The 19,340-nt window shown below is 45.1% G+C and overlaps 1 protein-coding gene across 1 annotated transcript in view; it reads left to right on the top strand.

Moving 5' to 3' along the window:
• The first annotated feature begins 7,184 nt into the window (after window positions 1-7,184).
• The window catches only part of SKOR2 (SKI family transcriptional corepressor 2), a 53,337-nt gene continuing 41,181 nt past the window's right edge, over window positions 7,185-19,340 (top strand). Inside the window, 1 exon segment of the mRNA XM_087958643.1 lies at window positions 7,185-7,908. The gene's annotated coding sequence lies outside the window, so the exon portion shown is untranslated.

A 19,340-nucleotide genomic window follows, 5' to 3' on the forward strand; every position in this document is an offset into this window, starting at 1 on the left:
TACTACAAGCAGTCCTTGACTTACAACAGTCCATTGAGTTTACTAAAGTTACAGCGGCACTAAAAAAGTGACTTAGGGCTGTTTTTCACACTTATGACCATTGCAGCTTCCCCAGGATCCAAATTCAGACGCTTTGACAACTGATTCATATTTATGACGGTTGCAATGTCCCATGTGATCCCCTATGTGATCCCCTCTTGCGACCTTCTGACAAGCGGGGAAGTCAACGGGGAAGCCAGATTTACTTAACAATCGTGTGACTAAGTAACTGCATTGATTCACTTATCTGTGGCAGGATAGGTCATAAAAATGGGGCTAAACTAACTTAACTGTCTCACTTAGCAACATAAATTTTGAGCTCAATTGTGGCCATAAATTGAGGACTACCTGTACTCTCAGTTATAGCCTGGGAGATTCTAGGAAGCGGCTATCCCATCTCTCTTTTTGTGTCTTCTATTCAGCTGTGGGCTGTGCTGTTTCTTGTGTCACTCCCCTTCCTCCAATGTGCTCCACCCAATATTTATACCACTTCAGGGGTGGTCATCAGCAGGTTCTGACCAGTTCTGGAGAACCAGTAGAGGAAATTTTGAGTAGTTTGGAGAACCGGCAAATACCACCTCTGATTGGCCCCACCCCCATCTATTCTCCGCCTCCCAAGTCCCAGCTGATTGGCTGGGTCTCCTTCTGTTGCCCTGCACAGGAGAACGGAGCTGGAAAGCAGGTTAGTGGGGTCGGGAGGGAATGGGATTTTGTAGTAACCTTCCCCCACCAAGCCACGCCCACCAAGCCACACCCACAGAACCGGTAGTAAAAAAAAAATTTCAACCCCACCACTGGAACACTAGTGTGAAAGATGTAAAAACAAACTGAGCTTTGATCATACTGACAACAGCTACCACTTTGACTTATTTTATCATACGAACGAAAGTAAATAAATATATCTCCAAGGATAATGTTGCAAGATCCAATCCGAGTCGGTCACTGGGACCAAAGCTTTGTTCTTTTTGGGGGGCTCATACTGAATCCCATCATCATTTTATCACATCATATAATTTTATCGACTCCCTTACCAGCATGTATTCGTGCTACAGGTGAACGCTCTTACATTTTCCCCCTGTGGAAAAATTCAGAAATACCAAGCAGAAGGAAATAGGTTTATTGAAATATCCGTTTGGGCGCCTGCTTTACAGTAAAGAACAACCTCGAACAAAGGGAAAGTAAATATTCTAATAGGGTGCTAAGGGCTCCAAAGTGGGAAATCCTAGGTCTCTGATTAGCCGGACAATTTGAGGAAGCTAGGCAGGTCCTTCTCAATGGATCTGGGCTTAGTTCTGTTCTTAGGGGAAAAAATGCCCCTTTTGGGAGGGGAGCAGCGTTGAGGAAGTCCAATGGTAAAGCATGTTGAGACAATGAGGGGCGTGTCCTTCATTGAGGATGGAAGGTTGAGGTTTCTCACCTTGTGACTATCTGGCAATTCTCTCCTTAGGGCTACCTTTGAGTTGTATTGTAAGCAGGTGATGGGGCTGTTTTTCCCCACCCTTAGACTGGACTGCACAGGAGGGGGGGCTTGGCCTGGGGCAGGGAGGGTCAGTTTGGGTCTGAGAGGATTGGGCAGAGAGATATGAAACTGCCCACCTGCCCAACTGCCCACAGGAGGAAATGGATGCAGCCTTTATTTTGTACTTGCAGATCTATTCCCTCCCCCCCCCGCCCCCCCCATAGACACCAAGTATCTTTCCTGGGCTCAGATGCTGAGCAGAGTCGGGCTGCTTATGACTTGGATGGGAGACCAACAAGAGCTCCAGGCGAAGTAAGCCACATCCCAGAAAGTGGCAAAGGCAAAACCATTTCCGCATTGCTCCCAAGACAACCCTATGGACGCTGAGACAACTCAAAGGGTGACTTTAGGGTGGTTTCCTTTTATTGCAGTTTATTTATATACCTTCTCTTGCAATGATTTCCTGACAACACGGAGAGGGGACCACGAGGTGATCCTTCCCTTCCACTCATTTTTTATCTTCACCATAATTTTCTGAAGTAGGCTAGGCTGGGCTGGGCTGGGCTGAAAAAGCCCCGAAATAGCTACCGTGTCAAGTGGGAACTCGATTCTGACCCTTCTTGGTCCTATCCCCATGACTTCTCCGATAACAGCCCTTGCAAGTGAGTTGGGTTCCTTCTCGAACCGCAAAAAGAACCAGCTTTCCTTTGGAACGAGCTTCTCTCCCACGCCTGCCTTTTACAATTCAAGCAACGCCGATCAGAAGCGGATTCCCATCCCTCTTCGCGGGTAGATAAAGCCATTTAAATCAATTAAACGTCGGGGGTGGGGGAGGGAGAACCGATCTGCCGAAAGTCGTGTCCGCCTGGCTGGAAGCGCCGGGGAAAACGCCGCGACGTCCAAGATGAAATGAAACCGCGCATTTCTCGTTCACAGCAACCAGCGGTTCCTCGGTTGACGGGCGGAGAGATCCCATTAGCCATCGATCCGTCGGATCCCTGGGACTGGAGGCTGCTCTAAGGAGAACCAAGAGGGAATTCGCGCCTGGAAACCAATTCGTAGCCCCAAAGTGGCTGATAATGCTTTAAGAAAGTTGGTCGCAGTGACGGAGATCCAAGTCCCAGTTAAGCCGGACCTGTGCCAAGCGCTCAAGCAGCCTCGTTTTTCCTCGTTTCCTTGGGAGCTGGGAGAAGGAGGCCCGGCCTACATCGGCCTGAAGAGACGGCTGGCTGCTCCTTTCGGCTTCACGGGATCCGTTTCCACGGTGCGCAAAAGTGCCTCGGCCGCGGCCAGCCGCAGTGCTTCCCAATTAGCTGAATTTGCACTCCTTACCCGGCGGCATAGGAGAAGGTCCCAGTTTAGGGTCACCGGATCTGGGCTAGGAAAATCCGGGGAGTCACCAATCGGCAAGGAAAAAGTCGCTTCCCCACGACAACCTAATTCAGCGGATCTCTCTTGGTGAGCCGACTAACCGATGGGCTGGGGTTTCCGTAAAATACTATTTTAAAAAGTATTTCAAGTTAGCACGAACGCAACTTAGCCCATTGTGAGAATGCAGCCATTAAGCACACGTACCTTATGCTAATTGGGCCAAGCTTGCTTCTTCTTAATACTGGCTAAATTCACACGACACACAAACTCGCAATCCAACCAACCCCGCTTTAGCTTAGTTTAGCCTTGGTGTGATTTGGGAAATCAAAATCCTGCCGCCAACGTATGGTTTGGCTCCTCTTGGTAACTCAGAATAGGGTAATAGCCGAGTAATCCCCGATCCGATTAAATATCGGAAATTGTATGTACACGTGTCTTGCAAATGGAGCTCCGGGGTTTGATGGCCGCAACCTCTCTAAGACAAAACAGGTCAACCCATTCTTTCAAAACTCTTTTTAAAAGCGAAGTACACATTCAGAGGTGTTTCTCAACTGGTTCTGTTTCAATCGAAATCCGAAAACCTGCAGCTCTTTTTAAGAATCCGGCATTCCATTTCTTTAACATTATTCCTGATAGAACCAATCCTCTCGAGAAGAAACTACTTATTTTAATAAGCAGAGACAGACGTGCTGTCGGAGGGACTAATCCCACGGGTTATAAATCTCGTCTGAATCTGTGAAGGCAGGGATATTTGTGCCGCAGTCCAGGGGTCACGTCCCGTGAACCTCAAGTTCTGTGGGATGTGACTCGCTTGTTCGCGCCCAGCCCTTCCCCACGTTCCCTTGGCGGAAAGGTGTCCCTAAACCCCAGCGAAAGGGAGTGACTTTCATGCAGTTCCTCGACTTCAGACCAACTATCCTGATTGTGAGGACCTACCCAGGCCCCAGTACAGCCATTGATGGCATTTTAGCTTCTGCGGTTAATTGTTGGTGGAGAGCATAGATCTCAAGTGTAACCCTCTGGGTTGATTGAATAAACTAGGATTGCCCTTACGCATGTTGTGCGAAAGCCAATGTCCCCCGGAAGTTAGTCTGTGTAACAACTCATGTATCTGCACTTCGTTGGAAAGAGAGCGAGCACGAACCGGTGGTGTTGACACAATTAAGTAGGGATGAGATCAAGTTAAAGATCTACCAGATTACTAGTGACCGAGTGAGCAGGGGTGGGTAAGGTGAGGGGTGGCTATTTCTTTCTTCTGCAACGCGAACCTTCTTGGCTTGTCAGTTTGGTTTCGTGCGAATGAGACGGGCGAATTAAGCGCGTTGTGTGAAGGTGGACTTCAGGGAACACGGGACGGCTCACTTGTCACGGCCCGAGATTAGCTCCGTTTGCTCAGAAAGAAAGCCAGCTGCTTTCTCCTGGGTCGGCATTCATTTTCCCCACGCATCCTTCCCCTCGTGGAAAAGGTTCCACGGGAACACTTTCGGCGCGCCGATTTCCACGGGACTTTCGCGCCGGCCAAAGGCTCTTTTGTTTAAAGCAAGCCGCAGCAGCCTCGCCCAGAGACGGAGAACTACATCTCCCATGCTCCACTAGCAAACACCAAGGAAACTGAAGACTGTTTCAACCCGGATAAAGAGGAACTAAGGAATTTCTCCAAGAAAGACGCTCTTTCTTATTGGCAGGCAGCTCGGCCTTCCTCTCTGCCCAATCGGATGAGCAGCTTAAGAAGCAGGATCGCTGAAATCAGATCCAAGTTGGGTCTCCTTTGGCCAGGGTGGTGGGTGCAAAAGTCTGGGAGGGCGCGCGGGAAGCTACCGGGCCCTCTTCCTTTGGCGAGGAGGGTTTATTCCTCCGCGGAAAATACCGCCAAGCGTTTGGCTTCCTTATGGCTCCGCGGGATTGGCAATGCTTAGATGCCTCTAAAAACCTGCAGTGGCCATTTTCAGGCTTGTATGATGAAGTTGCGCCCGAAGGCCTCCTTTTGCATTAATAAAGAGTACATTAATTAAAAGAAGGGGCAATTCAATCGGGAACCAGAGCCGCTCAGTCCTTGGCTGTGGTCGGTGAGATCTCGCCAATTTAAAAAAAAAATCTTTTTTTTTCCCAGCGCAGGGTTACTTTCAGTTTAATTCCAGCAGGCTCAAGATAGTTCTCTAATAGGATGGGGTCGGAGGCCTTGTATAGGCTCAGGCGCGCCAGGGAATCACACGATGTGCTAAGCCAGGATAAAACCCAGGTTGGATCATTCGTGATTCAGGGTGTCTTGGGAACGTATGAATGGAGGCGTGTTGCTAGAATATATCCACGTGTTTTGTGAATTTGGCTTTAGGTTTCTTTATGTTAGGTGGAACTACCAGTTTTGGGGTTTTTTCCTGGAGAATCCGGAAGATTCTGCCCAAGGATTCCAAGTTTTGATCGGCCGGGCAAGGATTGAATTTTCCTTGCACACTTTGCCTAGGGAGATTCTCAGCTGGTGGTTGTCCCAAAGATGCTTTTTCCAAAAGGCAACTGGATTTACTTTGTTTTTCCTGGAAGACGTTTTGCTTCTCATCTGAGAAGCTTCTTCAGTTCTGACTGAATGGTGGAGGAATAAATCCTTCCATTCCCCACCATCCAGTCAGAGCTGAAGAAGCTTCTTGGATAAGAAGCAAAACGTCTTCAAGGAAAAACGAAGTAAATCCAGTTGCCTTTTAGGAAAAGCATCTGTGGGACATCCTGCACACTTACTTTCTAATGCTTTCCAACTGGTCTGTCAATGTTCTCACCCTCATTTCTTCATCCGTTGTAATTAAGGGGTAGTGACTCTGCCTACTTTATATATCCTGGACACCCATCAGACTCCGTTACCAGGGCTGGTCCAACAGTACTGGAGGACTCCAATTCACATGTTGCCCATCGTGTGTTCTTAATTCCAGATTTATTCTTATTTTCGCGGAAGCAGAAATCAAGACCTATTCATAATATTTCAAGTCTTACCTTTGGGGATCGGAGTGCCGGGCTCACAACCTCCCAATTTACTTGTGAATCTTGTGCTCTATAGGTATTTTACTGGAGGCTGCAAGTAAACTGGTCCTTGGCCTATTTCATCCTTAAGTAAACCTTGTTTTGGATTCAATCTCTACGATTTCTCTCTCGGGAAAACAAGCTTTGGGCGCCATTTTCTGCAACTTTCTTTGAAAGGAACTTTTGGTCTTGAAAGGCTAAGAGTCGAGCTTCCGGGAAAAGTCGCAGGTTGTATGTGGAGGTCAATATTTCTGGGTTTAAAAGAGATTGGGCCCTTTCTGACCGATTCTTTGAAAAAGGGGTCCATATGTCTGAGTATTCAGATACAGTTCAAGTGATCAGCTCCGCTTGCTCTGGTTTAAGTCCAAAAACAAAACAAAAAAACCCAGGAGAAGATGGGCCTGATACAGCGTTTCTCAACCTTGGCAAATTTAAGATAGGTGGACTTCAACTCCCAGAATTCTATGCTGGCTGGGGAATTCTGGGAGTTGAAGTCCATCTCTCTTAAAGTTGCCACCATTGAGAAGGACAGCCCGGTGTATTCTCGGATAGGAGACCACCAAGAAATGCCAACAAGGCATCTTTGAAGGTGGCTTTACTAGATCGAGAAAGGATCGGGCTGCAACCTTCCAGGCAACTGAGATGTCAATCATCCTTCCAACCTGGCAGAGCGAGGGGTTAAAATGATGGGACTGTAATCCAAAATCTGTGATTACTTGCAATCAATAACTAATCGATTGAAATAAGGATAAACGTGGCGACAGAAGTGACGTCTTTACACACATTCTAAATAGACCTTGAGAAAGCAATGGCTTGCTAGCTGTGTGCGTTGTAACTGTATGCATATATCTCGATGTGATAATATGCTAATTATATTCGCTACTAGATATTTTTTTTCCTTTTAATGTACAACCCATTACTATCTTGCAAACTGGGAGGTGGGGGGAGGCGGGGCGGCGAGGGAACCGGAGAGCGAGAGAGAAAGTCAGTTGTAATATACCTCTGTCCAACACGCATCTCCAAGTCACAGAAAGCTTAAGCGGTTGGTTTCACACGATAAGCCAGGGTAGAGTTTAACCTTGGTGAGTTTTGGGCTGGCTTAGATTCGCCAGGCTTGAGGGTTAGTTCCCCGTCCAACAATGACTGAATAGAATGGAATGGAATGGAATGGAATGGAATGGAATGGAATGGAATAGAATAGAATAGAATAGAATAGAATAGAATAGAATAGAATAGAATAGAATAGAATAGAATAGAATAGAATAGAATAGAAAATATGGAATAGGATAGGATAGGATAGGATAGGATAGAATAGAATAGAATAGAATAGAATAGAATAGAATAGAATTCTTTATTGGCCAAGTGTAATTGGACACACAAGGAATTTGTCTTGGTGCAAATGCTCTCAGTGTACATAAAAGAAAAGATACATTCGTCAAGAGTCAAGAATCATAAGGTGCAACACTTAATAATAGTCATAGGGTACAATAAGCAATCAAATCATACTAGGAAACAATTAATTGGGTCAACCCCGGATTCGGTGCGTTGTGTGAATGCAGTTCCGAGAAACGAAGCAGTATTTCGACAAGCCCCCCAAGTTTTAACCCTCGGGGAAGACGCAGCTCGCCCCCCTCGCCCTCACCCTGGATCGCCTCTTTTGGGTTCGGGGAGGTTTCTCTTCCTTCTCGCAGGAAGCGCGATGGGGGGGGGCGGTGACGTCACCGTGGCCACTGGGTGTCGTCCTTTCGGTCCGCCTCAGAGGCTGTGAGAGAGAGAGGGAGAGAGAGAGAGCGAAGAAGCGCAGAGCGTGGAGATTCCGACTCCTCCCGGCGCTAGCTCGCTTCCACCGGCTGCCAAACGGAGAAGGCCGCTTCTGCTACCGCAACTAACTGCCTGGGCTCCGGATCCAAGGCTGCGCCGCCACTTTGCGCCCGAAGATCCAGCGAGCGGGCTGGCGCTCCAAAGGCGGTCTGGATGCGTCCTCCTCGGAGGCTGGCGGACGCCCCCGCGAGCAGCAGCCGGACTTAGCAGAGGTAAAATCGGGGTTGCGCCCGTCCTTGGCGGGTGGGGTGTGTGTGTGTGTGTGTGTGAGAGAGAGAGAGAGAGAGAGAGAAAGAGAGAGAGAGACGTTTCTCAACCCAGGCCAAAGAACTGCTTCAAGGGAGCTTCCACGTCTAGAGGCAGTTTATCGTCGAAGCTTGGACGGGGTGAAGCCGTGGTTCCTTAGAAAGACGCGATCTTTCAAAGCCCGCTTGGCAGGGATCCGGACTTAGCCTTCGACCTGGATTGACGACAAACCTGGATGATGGGATGCCTCTTCGTTCTTGGGAAGCCGTGTTTTATTCTAGAAGGGAGAGGAGAACAGCTGGGAAAACTGGGACGAGAAGCGGAGGGGGGAAAAGAAAAAAAAAACTGGGACAAACGGGGCTTCTCGGTTTGTCTTGGCGCAACTGCCGTTTTTCTAATCCGGTCCTCTCCCCTTCGCGAGTCTTTTAACCTCCTTTTTTTTTTTTTTCCTCCCTTCCCTTCTTCTTCTTCTTCTTCTTCTTTCTCGATGAATTTCCCACCCTCCCAAACCCTCCAAAAACAGCGCCGGGCTTCGCGTCTTCGCCAGCGAAGGGTACAAGTCGCCTTTTCTCCCACTTTTCCCCCATCGAGTCCAAGGGCTCTTTCCCAACGAGCAACCCCAGCTGGAAGAGCCGTCGGGGGGGGTCGCTTCTCAGACCCGGGATGGGGCGGTGGGCAAACCCCGCCACAGCGCAGGAAGGTGGAGGCGCGGGGAGTGGGGAGGGGATTTCTCTGGGTGGGAATCTAAATTCCCCCCCCTCCTGTTTTTGGTGCCGAGACTTGGAAGGCAGGTGAGTTTTCGGTGTGTGTGTGTGTGTGTGGAAATGGTGCTCCGGAGCGATGAGGATGAGAGGAAAGGGTTGATCCCAGCGCCTTTCGATCCAGCATCCTCTAACAGATACTTGGAGGAGCTGGGGAGATTCCCAGCCTCCCCCCTTTGCCCCCCTCAACCCGGGCTGGAAGGAAGAGGAAAGTACCAAGAAAGGAGAATATTTGGCCCAGGGTTGAAACGAGGGGTCCTAGGTGCTCTCTGCAGCTTGCTTGTTTCTTGCAGACGTTTCATGACCCAAACTAGGGATCGCCACCAGTGCTAGGCTGATTTAGCCCTGAGGATAGGATATGACCTAGTTTTGGGTCACGAAAACGTCAGGATGAGAAAAGGTCGGGTCCCATCCATCCCCAGCGGCGGAGTTCCCGCCTGTCCCGAAGGCTTACTGCGTCCCACTTGCTGCCCCGACGCGGCCGTCGGCGGGCGCAGATCCAGCATCCCTCAAAGGGGCTTTTGCGTTCCCTTCCTCCAAATTGCTCTTTCTGAATCCCCCGCGCGGACAAGCTGGATTCCTAGTCTCGGCTCCGGGCTCCGCCGTTGCCCAGCCGGCTAAGTCAGCAGACGCCGTCGGCTCGCAGCAGAATGCAAAAAAATTCCATTATGCCCAGACTGGTCCGGTTGCAAAAAAGTCTAGGGTGAAAGCAAGCAAAAATGAAACGAACATTTAAAAAGAAGGCAGCGCCAGTGCCAAGATTACACACACACACACACACACACACACACACAAACGCCTGGGCTGAGTCTTTGGCACTTGGAGGGAGGACGTCCCCCTTCCTCCAGTTTAAAGCATCCTCACTCAAATGGGTTGTAATCTGGTGGGGTGAAAAGACAATTTGGTCCCTTCCCTGCTACCAAGCACAGGATATTTATTGACAAATACCTTTCATTAAATAAGTTAAGAATCTTATCTTGGCTGGCTGATGCAACCCGACCAGATCTAGGCTTAAGTATTTGTGGACTCGGGCTGCGGAATAATCCGTTTTTTTTTTTTAATTTATCTGAATCCTGAAGGGTTGTTATTGTTATTTAGACCCTAAACGGTGATACGATGGTGCAGTTTGCCTTGTGTGGTGTGTGTGTGTGTTACATTCTGTGTTAGAATCTGTACAATTACAGACACACTAGTTTGCCTTATTCTTGTGATCTTTCTTCTCGTGTCTCGGCCCTGCCACATTTTTCTGCCTTCTCCTTCAATTTTGGTCCTTAGTTGTGTGTTTGTGTATTGGTGTTCTTTTCTGAAAAAAAAAAAGTCAAGTTGGAAACCTCAAGCCAGTCCATTGCTAGGGATTGGATTAGTTGCAAGAATGATTATTTAGTACATAATAATTAATAGTTCGATTATAAAGCAATAAATAATCTGTGACCAATGTTCCGAAAATCCCTAGAATTAAACCCTGGCTATGTTGGCATTTTTGTCCAAATACTTTTTTTTCACATTTCCATTGGAGTTTTGGCCCACTGAGATAAAAGACACCCCTTTTTTAAAGGTATTTTAATATATGATGTGAGGAGGGGGTTGGTTAATATAATGCTTACTGAGTAAACTGGAAAACTTCCCCATTTTAGTTGCTTTCTTTAATGGAATGGCTGAAGGAGGGAAAAATGGATATTTCACAAAAAGAAAAGAAAAATCGAGGGCATAGGCAAGATAAGTTTATTTTCTTGGGCATTTTTTTTCCAGAGGAATCGTTTATCCTCACAACACACACACACACACACACACCGCATACACACTGTCAAACTGTCAAACTCAGTGGGGGTTTATGAGACACCTTTATGCTACTTTGTGGTCTTCAGTTTATCAGAGATTCCGAGATCCAGAAATTAGGCAGCTGGAGAAAGAGCTTCCGGAATGCCTCAATTTTTTTTTTTGCAGCTTTCCAGTCCTGGATCCTGCAATGTTAAGAGAAACTGGTCTGCAGGGTCCAACAGAACTGTGGGTTTTATGTAGCTGAAGTGGGAGGGTTGTGTATGAAGGCAGTCCTGACTCCTGGCAAAGGAGCTGGAATGAACTTGGAATCAAGCGATAGAATCACTGACTGCTTCATCCGCAGAACTGAATGGGCAGCAACGATGCTTTTTCTCCATCCTGTACTGGAAGTCGTTCCTTGATCGCGTTGCCATTCAGACAATCCTAACTACCTGAGACCCTGATCAGATCTTCCAAAGCACTGAAAACATCTTGCACTTCAGACTTAAGAGTCCATTCCATGCCTGAGTCCTGGGGCCTTTAGTTGTGATGGGAAGGAAATGGCTGTGCCTCAGACTTTGAAAGATTCGCACACAGAAACACAGAAACAAACAGGGACACAGGAGAAAGAGAGAGAGAGAGAGAGGAGAGAAGAGAGGGAGGAGAGAGAGAGAGATAGTGAGACAGTGAGAGAGAGAAGGAGAGAGAAGGAAGGAAGGAGAGAAAGAGAAGGAGAGAGAAAGAGAGGGAGGGAGGGAGAGGAGAGAGAGAGATAGTGAGACAGAGAGAAGGAGAGAGGGGAGAGAGGGAGGGAGGAGAGAGAGAAGGAGAGAGAAAAGGAGGGAGGGAGGGAGAGAGAGAGAGATAGTGAGACAGAGAGAGAAGGAGAGAGAGGGAGGGAGAGGAGAGAGGAGAAAGAGACTGAGACAGAGAAAGGAGAGAGAGGGGGGAAAGAGAGAGAGGGAGAGAATGAAACACAGAGAGAGGAGAGGGAGGGAGAGGGGAGGGGGAGAGAGAGAGGTGTGTGCCTCGTGGAAGAATAGTTTCAGGAGGTAAAAGTGGCCTCTGATGAAATCCTGCCTAATAGGGGCCTAGAAGACAGGGATAGCTTATTCTCCTTTTTTTTGTGTGTGAGAATCTAAGATAAAACAGAATTTCTCAGAGAATTCGTGCAGGTAAGCTAACAAACTTTAGATAACAGGAGCTGAACCTTTGTGAATAAAGGGAGTTGGTGTCAGAAGGAGCATTGCAGGGAATAGGAAGTACAGGCCTGCCTCTATTTAAATAGGCACAGTCTATTCTAGGCCAAATAACTAAGAGGTTTCTTTCTTCTTCCAAAAAGACACTTTTTCGAATTGAACTGAATACTTTATTTGGCCAGCTGTGATTAGACACTCAAGGAATATTCCCAATATCCCATTCCATTTGAAATATAAGTCCCATCCTAATTTTTTTTGCCTTTTCTTTTTCTTCTTTGCCCTTTCCTTCCTTCCTCCCTCCCTTTTTATGTATTAAAAATGTAGCTGTTCAATTGATCTTACATAACTCCTTTTCCCTTTGAATGACAGTTTAACTTTCCTATTTCAATTTTCTCAGCAGTGAATCGAGATGTTTAATTGAATTTGCAGAGGGTTTTTTTTTTTTTTGCTTCTTCTTACCTCCATTGCTCTAGTTCTGTTCATTTCTGTACTGGGATCTTTACCAAACAACAACAGCATAATTCCCATAAGAAAATGCAGGAGGCCTTGAAATGCCTCTTTGGTCCGAGTGTATTTGTTCACTGATTTATTAGAGAGGACAAAGCTAGTTTTTTGCTTCAAGCGGATGTATCAGATTTGCAAGATACTGAACTGTGGTTTGATTTAATCCTGAAGATCTTCCCTCTTTGAAATTATATTGAAACTCCCACAATGTTACCCTTTCTGTCTAATATGCTTGAATTAAGGATTCCTTTCTCTTTCTTTCTTTCTTCTTCCTTTCTTCTTCTTTCTTTTTTTCTCTTTTCTTTTTCTTTCTCCCTTCCTTTCCTCCCTTCCTCTTCCTTTTTTCTTTTTCTTTCTTTCTTTTCTTTCTCTTTTTTTCTTTCTTTTTTTCTCTTCCTTTCCTTCTCTCTCTCTCCCTCCCTCCTTCCTTCCTTCCTTCCTTCCTTCCTTCCTTCCTTCCTTCCTTCCTTCCTTCCTTCCTTCCTATCTTCAAATTGCCAAGATTAAGAAACATTGAATTAAGGTATTTTGATCCATTCTATCATTTCACAGGCAGCAAGCAGTGGAAAAGTATATTCTTTAAAGCTGACCCTGTTGAGTTGGGAAGTAGCTTGGTGGGTCTCCTTGCTCCAGCATCAGAAAATGGGCCTCCTGTCCATTCAAGCTGGCAAGCAGGCTGAGCAACACAGCGGCCCCATTGTATATTTATGAAAGTCTGGAGTTAGCAGGCCATATTAACTACACAAATGAGCATAACTGGCTGTGATTGGTTATTTCAGTTTGTCATGGGGGGGGGGGGAAAGGGAGGGCAGAACAGACTTCCATCTTTCTGGGTTTTGGTTTTCCTTTATTTTTCCTTTTATTTTATTTGTTCTTTGAGCTAGCTTTGATGCCTGGCGACTGTCAGGATTAGTCCCTGCATTTTTCTTGGCAACAGTTTTTGGAAGAGGTTCGTCCTAGCCTTCTTTGTAGGCCTGAGAGAGGTGGGAGTGGCTATCCAGCTGGTGATATGCCTAAGGCAGAATTAGAACTTGTGGCCTCCTGGTTTTTAGCTCAGTGCCTTTAACTACTAGGCCATGCAGCTTCTTTGGTTTTCCTTAGCTCCTTCATTATTATTATTATTATTTCGTTTTTAATGAAGGGATCACAGGAGGAAATAGGGGGTTTCTTTGAGTGGAAAGGCATTTAACATTTGGAGACATAAATGTTTAATTGGTGCTCTGGTAAGGGCTACAAATACATAGCTGGCACTGAATGAAAGCTAATGTAGTGTAAGTCAGAGAAGCAATGTTCTTTTATGTATGCAGCTAGTCCTTGACTTATAACCACAATTGAGCCCAAAATTTCTATTGCTAAGCAAGACAGTTATTCAGTGAATTTTGCCCCAATTCTTTCCTTCTTGCCACAGTTGTTAAGTGAATCACTGGAGTTGTTAAGTTAGTAACACAGTCATTAAGTGAATCTGTCTTCCTGATTGACTGCTTATCAGAAGAATCACAAAAAGGGATCACATGAACCTGGGACCCTGGAACTGTCATAAATATAAGTCAGTTGCCAAGTGTCTGAATTTTGATCATGTTTCATAAGAATGAAAAATGGCCGTAAGTCATTTTTTCCCTGCCATTGTAACTTCAAGCATTTACTGAATGAAATGTTGTAAATCAAGGACTATCTGTGTTCCATTTCATTCTTTTCCTTCCCTTCTCTGACCAGCGGCAGGCAGAAGTGCATGAATCCTCAAGGTTGGTTCAATAACCTTTCCTTAAAATTTCCCCCCCATTTTAGTGTATAGTTTCCTCTGAATGAACAGAGTATTTTGCCTACATGAGAACACAGACAGCTGAGTTCCCAGTTAGCATAAATGATAGCAAATCCAAGTACTTGAGCCATTATGCGTGAGCATGAATTTGGTTTAACTACTGAGTGGGGAGTTTGCTATTGAATCAACTTCATCCATGTTTCTTTACTGCCATTGGCTCAACAGTTGATGTCTTGCAACTGCTGAGTCTGGGAACGGGCTGTGAATGGGTGTTGTATTGGCATAGATATGAATTTTGATGAGGGAGTTTGGCTGGCGACATCTCATTCAGACATTCAGAGAACCAATTCTCAGTTTCCTGAAAATTAACAGCCTATCTGATATAGTGGTTAAGGTTTTAGCCCAAAACCCAGGAGATTTGTGAGTTCTAGTCCCACTTTAGGCATAAAGCCAAACTGATGACTTTTGGGCCAATCTCTAGGAGACTGTGATTTCTAGTCCCACCTTAGGCACAAAAGTTGCCTGGGTGACTTTGGGCCAATCACCAGGAAATGATGAGTTCTACATCTCACCTTGGGTGAGGGTACAAAAGCCAGCTGGGTTATTTTGGGCCAGTCCCTCTCTCTCAATCCAACTCATCTCACAGGGTTGTTGTTCTGGAGAACGTAGGAGGAGGAGGATGTATTTGGATATGTTCACCATTATTTACAAAGTAAAAAAGGCAGGACAAAAATCTAATCAGAATAAAATAAATAAATTTATGAACAAATTTGATTAAATATCCAATATCTCTTATCAAGCCAGTCAGGTGTAGCAATAAGAGCATAAGCTTAGGTCCAATGTATAAATCCCTTATTTGACGTTGAATTTGAGCTAGTCCCCATCTTGAATAGTCAACCAGCAAAGGGGGTGCTGTGCTCAGGACCTTGGACAGAGCACACCAAAAGAGAGAATTGATATTTCAGCAAAACGTAGAGACTTTCTGTAAGTTAATGTTGGTCTTTTTCTTCATCTTTCTTCTTTTCTATCCTCAAAGAGCTGTGGTGCATTTCCCTCCCCATCACTTGTTAAGGTACAGGATAGGGGTATTCCAAGTCAACAAAGCAACTTCCTTGAGCCTCAAAGGTCTCGTGGCGGTTCAAAATTGCAATCTGATGGAAGAGAGTATTTGTAGCTCAGAGCTGAATTGTGGGGACTTATAATTTATGACCAGTTTTTCCCCCGCTTACAACCATTGCAGCATCCCCATGGACCCATGTGATCAAAACTTAGATTATTGGCAACTGGCTCATATTTGTGACGGCTGCACTGCCCCAAAGACATGTGATTCCCTTTTGCAGCTTTCTGACAAGCAAAGTCAATGGAGGAAGACAGATTCACTTAACAACCGTGTTACTAATTTAACAACTATAGTGATTCACTTAACAACAGTGGCAAGAAAGGTTGAAAAAAAGGGGGGGAAACTCTTTTAACAACTGTCTTGCTTAGCAACAGAAATTTTGGGCTCAACTGTGGCCGAGGATTAGCTGCATTGACCTGACCCAAGACTGCAACGATTAGGGGAGATTTGCTTATGGCAGCATTCCAAACAAGGGAAATATTTCCGCAACTGGGAACAGCCGGCGAGGCTAACTTTAATTCCACAGTCTTCAATGGAAAAAAAAAAAGATACTTGATTAGAAAACTTCAAAGAATTGGGGAACCAGTAGCTGTCACATTTGACAGTACTTAATTAAAGTGGAAGACACTTTTCCAGCTTCCAATCAAGAATGACTAGCTTGGATTTCAATCTACCTTCCCATCAAACTGACATTCTCTGGACTTGTGGCTGTACTGAATCTTAATTACTTAGCTGCTAAGAAAGTCCTTCACAAGTCCACGGAGAACTGAGATAGTGGGGGAATGCCCGCTGATTTTGGGGTGTGGTGGAGTGGGGTGATGCTTTGGTAAAGTCCTGTGGCTAATTAATTTTTTGTTAAATTCCTGTTGCTAATTTTCAAAAAGAGGGATATTTTTATGCATGTAGTTCTCCTGGTTGGTTTTCTTGCTTGTTAGTATGCATCCTGGATAGCCATGCTAGTGCTGTTCCCTCGTGCAATTTCTGCCAGACAAATCTCTCTCAAAACTTGTTTTAATGTTGCAAAAGAGGCTTCTGTTTTACTACTTTATTCTCAGGGCACTTTAATAACACTTTTCTTGTGGTGGGAGAAGAGGCAACTGGTGGAGCTGTTGGTGTTTTGTGAGACCTTTTTCCATTTTGTTTTTTCCAGAAACATCCTTGCTGCCCAGCCAACCCAACTGAAAAGGGCCTCTGAGAATGAGCCCCCAACTGGAAACCTCTCTTATAATTTAATTTTAATTGTTTCATATGTTAAGAGTCTAGAAAAAGTGCAGAGAAGAGCAACAAAGATGATTAAGGGACTAAAGGCTAAAACGTATGAAGAACAGTTGCAGGAACTGGACACGGCTAGTCTAGTGAAGAGAAGGATCACGGGAGACAGGATAGCAGTCTTCCAATATTTCAGGAGAACTCAGCCTATTCTCCAAAGCACTGAAAGCAGGACAAGAAACAATGGAGGGAAATTAATCAAGGAGAGAAGCAACCTAGAACTAAGGATAAATTTCCTGACAGAACAATTAATCAGTGGAACAACTTGCCACCAGAAATTGTGGGTGCTCTAGTACTGGAGTTTTTTTTTTTTTTTTAAGAGACTGGACAACCATTAGATGTTAGAAAGGGTTTCCTGTTTGAGCAGAAGGTTGGATTAGAAGACCTCCAAGGTCCCTTGTAACTTGGTTATTCTGTTAACTGAGAAGCGGGGGAGGCTGTCAGCTCAATGCTGAGATACTTGTCCAATGAGGAAAGCAGGATTTTGTACGTCTTGCCCACTTCCTTGTAACAAAATCATAATGCCCCCACCCCCGTGAAAATTCTCCACTGAAGAAAATTGCAAATGCGAACTATGTCAGCAGACTGAGTGAGAAACTAAAGGAGGGGGGAACTCCCGTAGCTAAATTTTATTGCATGCTTCTGTGTTAAATAATCATTAACTAATGACTGACTCAATAGATAGGATCTATTTTGGTGAATCTTGGCACATCAGCCTTGGTTCTATTGGATGCAAAAAAAAAGTGGCCACAGGGGTCAAAACGGGTGCAAATTGGATATTATGCCTATGTACTTTCTCCTGCAGGACAAAAATAGCTTCTAGACTGAAGAAAGTTGCAAAACCTTAAGTTTCATATTGGTTTGACCCCCATGTCCAATTCTGGGGCACCACAAGACAGATTCAGAGGTAGAAGGTGCAGACAAGGGCAGTAAGGACGATCAGGGATGGGAAACTAAGCCTTACAAAAAGGAAGGGCATTGTTGGAAATTTAGCCTTGATAAGTGCTAATAATTAGCAGTTATTAAGGACTTGAGAATTCTTCCCTACTGATCCAATACGGAACCACAAAGGAAGGATTGAAATGACAGGAAGGCAGATCTTGTTTGAATATTAGAGAAAGCTGCTTAACAATAAGGCACAAGCAGTAGCTAAGAGAAGTGGTGAAGATTTAGCAAAGATTGGTCAACATTTGTCAAAATGCTACAATTCATGGATCTTATGGCAATAACTCCTGAGTCTGTTTACAGAATAACAAAACAACAGAGTTGGAAGGGACCTGGGTAGCCTTCTAGCCCAGGGGTCGCTAACCTTTTGGACCTCAGGGACCACCAAACTCATAATTTTAAATCCTGCGGACCACTAATATGAATTTTGACTGGCGGTGGCTTGCTGACGTTGGTGGGAAAGTCGGTCCCATATTCCAGAGCTGCAGTAGTCACAGGACTGGCCCTTTGGTCATCCCAGAGTAGCTGCTCCTCCACCCGGGTGCACCGGCCTGCCATGGACTGGAGGAGCTGCTCCGGGATGACCAAAGAGCCAGTCCTGTGACTCCTGCAGCTCTGGAATATGGGACTGGCTTTTCCACCAATGTCAGCAAGCCACCCCGGGGCGGATTTCCCTCCCCTACCATTGGTCTTACCTTCCAGTTCCAGCTCGCGTGGCTCTACTCAAGGTAAGGTTTGCACTTGGCCGAAGGGTGGGGGCCAGTGGGTGGGCGGGCCATGCAGGCAGTGCAGCCTTGTGTTCCCGCACATCCTGGATTAATTGCTTTGGGGGTGTGTGCTTTGAGGGGGACAGTTCTCTGCGGACCAACAAAATTTTCTCGCAGACCACCAGTGGTCCCCAGTCCACTGGTTGGCAACCACTGTTCTAGTCCAACCCCCTGCTTAGACAGGAAATCCGATTCCACTTTAGAGAAATGGTTGTCCAATGTCTTCTTAAAAACTTCCAGTGTTGGAGCATTCACAACTTCTGGAGGCAACAAGTTCCACTGATGAATTGTTCTCACTGTCAGGAAATTTCTGCTTAATTTTAGATTGCTTCTCTCCTCGGTTGCTTTCCGCCCATTGCTTCTTGTCTTGCCTTCAGGACTTTTACAACCTCAACTTACAACAATTCATTTAGTGACTTTCTGAAGTTGGAATGCCCCTGAAAAAGTGATTTATGACCATTTTTCACACTTGACATTGCAGCATCTCCACGGTCATGTGATCAAAATTTGGATTCTTGGCAGCTGGCCTGTATTTATGATATTGCCGTGTCCCAGGGTCATGTGATCACCTTTTGTGACCTGCTGACAAGGAAACTCCATGGAGAGACCAGGTTCACTTAACAACCATGTTACTAACTTAACCACCTGGGTGATTCATTTAACAACTCTGGCAATGAAGTAAAATGGGGCAAAACTCACTTTACAATTGTCTTGCTTAGCAACAAACAATTGTGGTCATAAGTCAAGGACTTTTATGTACATTGAGAGCATTTGCACCAAGACAAATTCCTTGTGTGTCCAATCACACTTGGCCAATAAAAGAATTCTCTCTCTCTCTCTATCTATCTATCTATCTATCTATCTATCTAATCTATCTAATTATATTATCTATCTATCTATCTATCTATCTATCTATCTATCTATCTAATTATATCTATCTATCTATCTATCTATCTATCTATCTATCTAATCTAATTATCTCTATCTATCTATCTTTTGATCTATTTATCTATCTAATTATCTATCTAATTATCTATCTATCTATCTATCTATCTATCTATCTCTATCGATCTATCTATCTATCTATCTATCATCTATCTATCTATCTAATCTATCTATTATCTCTCTAATCTAATCTATCTAATTATATCTATCTAATCTATCTCTATCTATCTATCTTTGATCTATTTATCTATCTAATTATATCTATCTATCTATCTATCTATCTATCTATCATCTATCTATCTATCTATCTATCTATCTATCTATCTATCTAATTATCTATCTATCTAATCTAATTATATCTATCTATCTGT

The sequence above is a fragment of the Notechis scutatus genome, chromosome 2 (assembly GCF_049901735.1).
Source record: "Notechis scutatus isolate UNSWTSFEM ecotype Mainland chromosome 2, rNotScu1.2, whole genome shotgun sequence".
NCBI lineage: Eukaryota > Metazoa > Chordata > Lepidosauria > Squamata > Elapidae > Notechis > Notechis scutatus.